Raw genomic sequence first — 2,605 nt, 5'->3', positions numbered from 1 at the left:
TTGCATAAAGCCAAAGTCACAGACCTCAATGTCTTCTGTGCAATGGTGCCCCCTGGAGCACAAATAGATACACGTTTCACATTCCAGCTGAAACGGAATTTCTCAGCCTCTAATTTCCCACCTACTCCCATCACCATGTGAGTGGGGGAAATTTGGCTAAATTTATGGATCAGGACTATGACAGAGCACGATTGGAATTCCCATAAAGGAAAATAGAAATTCTCATGCAAGCACACAGCTGGCTTCACAGGCAATTATAGATTCCTTGAGGTTGCAGAGCCGTCATCCTACTCACCGTGCTATCCTTTGAGCCGTTCGCACTGTGCCTTTCCTGGACAGAGTGGAAAATCAGAACGAATGGAGGAATGGATGGGTGGATGGAACCTCACATCCTCAGTAAAACAAAGTTTAGTCTTTCCTGAATGCATGTTTTCTTTGTGGTGAGACCTCATGATTAGAACAGGCCTCCCTCATATCCACCCCTTCAATTCTGTTGTGACTTTGATGAAATCAACAATCCCCATATCTCGGGCTGCTACTCATCCAAATCCCTTAAAATCCCCAGCCCTGAACTTCTCAGAGAGGCAGATTTGAGGTTTCCTCCCACCTCCTCGTTTGGCTGTAGATCTTGGGAATAAACCTCTTTCTCTGCTGCAACTTGGTGTCTTGGCGGATTAATGTGCTGTGTAATCCTGGTACAGTTGCACTGGGAGGGCCCTTCTTAGCAATCTCTTTCCCTAGTTCTCCTAGGAAAACTTCTGGCTGGTCTACTGTTTCACTTCCTCTTAATCACTTTCCATCTAAATCCCTATTGTCGGCCAAGCGTGGTGGCTCATGCCTGTAATCCTAGCACTCTGGGAGGCCAAGGTGGGTGGATCGTTCTGAGCTCAGGAGTTCGAGACCAGCCTGAGCAAGAGCAAGACCCTGTCTCTACTAAAAATAGAAAAAAATTAGCCAAGCATGGTGGCGCGTGCCTGTAGTCTCAGCTACCTGGGAGGCTGAGGCAGGAGGATTGCTTGAGCCCAGGAGTCTGAGGTTGCTGTGAGCGAGGCTGACACCACGGCACTCACCCCAGGCAAGAGAGTGAGACTGTGTCTCAAAAAAATAAATAAAAAATAAAAATAAATCCCTATTGTCTTTGACAATGCTCTTGGGTGCAAACCTGTGCAAGCTCTGTTCCAAGTAAAGGCAGTCTCCTTAGGAAGACCTGCACAGCTCTCTGTTGTAGCTGCCCCTCCTCCTGGGCAAAACCTGCACGAAAGCACTAGAGCTGGGAGCAGGGACCATGGCCCGGTCTCCCAGTGTGACACTCCTGCCCTGTAAGTGGTCATTATGTGGGATGGTAGCCCCTGGTCAGCTTGGTTTGACTCTCATAGAACCTCTCCTCTACAAGTAAACTGGGATACGAGTGATGGGAATACAGTGTTCTTAGCCACCACTCCTAGAATAGAGCTTCTACCTTATGAGTGATGTGAACTGAAATAAAATCCTAAACCCTTTGCTGACTGAACAGATCCCCCTGTGGCCAATGGGACCCCAGAGAAACCCTAAAACTGAGTTTCCAGCCCTGGAGGGATTGGAGGTCAGACATGCCTCATTATACCCTCTCCCTTGCTAATGGCCACTGGGCTTTTTCATAAGGGCTAAAGAGAAATCAGTCTCATGGTCCAGACCAACATTCGTTCCTGACAAGGGACCACCAACCATGCAGTGGTTTTACCAGTCTGCAGAGCATGCACAGAGAGGGTTTTGGTGTCCTTGCTTCACCTTTTTGACATAAAAGGGTGGCATTTCTAAACATGGACCCCATAAAAAAGCATAAAACTTGATTGTACAAGCACATGTTTCTCTTTCATAAATATTCATGACTCATCCTATGGCTTGTCGAATATGTATATCGGACCATTCCACTCAGAATACATTCCTGTTCCCTTTGTCACTGCCTCAAAGCATGTGTTCCTGGCATTTGGCTGGGGCCCAGTTTTCCAGTCTGTTAGAATGGCCACCCGGAGGCTGCAGCCCTTTATGAGAAAGAAAGCTCTCCTTTCCAAATTATGAACCTCATTGTTTCTTCACTCAGTGCTGGGGGCCTAGTGATGGGAAGGAAGCCTGGGTTTTCTCAGCCACTCCTGCCTGGAAGAGTGCTTCTGCAACACAGAGCTGGGGTGGCAAAAGAGCTGCTGTCCTGCCCCTCACAGGGTGAAAGCGTAGCCCGAGACCAGGAGCTGTGGGAAAAGTGAGCCCTGTCTTCTCGGCCCAAGCCTTGCGGAGCAGATCTTCTCTTGCGCTGAGCTGGGTGAGGAGGATGAAAGCAGATCACGACTCAAATGCCATAGACTCTCTCCTTTGAACCAAAGTTTCTTCATTTCGTGTGTGCCCTTAGGAAAATTTCTGGGGGCTATAACTGGTTTGTTGTTTTTTTAAAATTTCACCAATTAAATTATGGTTTTATTGGGAGGAGAAGGATGCAGAAAGGCCTTGAAGGAGAGAAAGAGTTTTAGTTGAATGAGGTGAAGGAAAGGGAGCATTTCGGGCAGGGGGAATGAACCAACCACAGGAGTGAGGAAGTAGGGACCGCGGAGATGATGCCTGGACTGATCCGGCC

Source organism: Propithecus coquereli, unplaced genomic scaffold (assembly GCF_000956105.1).
Source record: "Propithecus coquereli isolate 6110/MARCELLA unplaced genomic scaffold, Pcoq_1.0 Scaffold349, whole genome shotgun sequence".
In the NCBI taxonomy this organism is placed as follows: Eukaryota; Metazoa; Chordata; class Mammalia; order Primates; family Indriidae; genus Propithecus; species Propithecus coquereli.
This window is presented reverse-complemented; position numbering follows the sequence as displayed.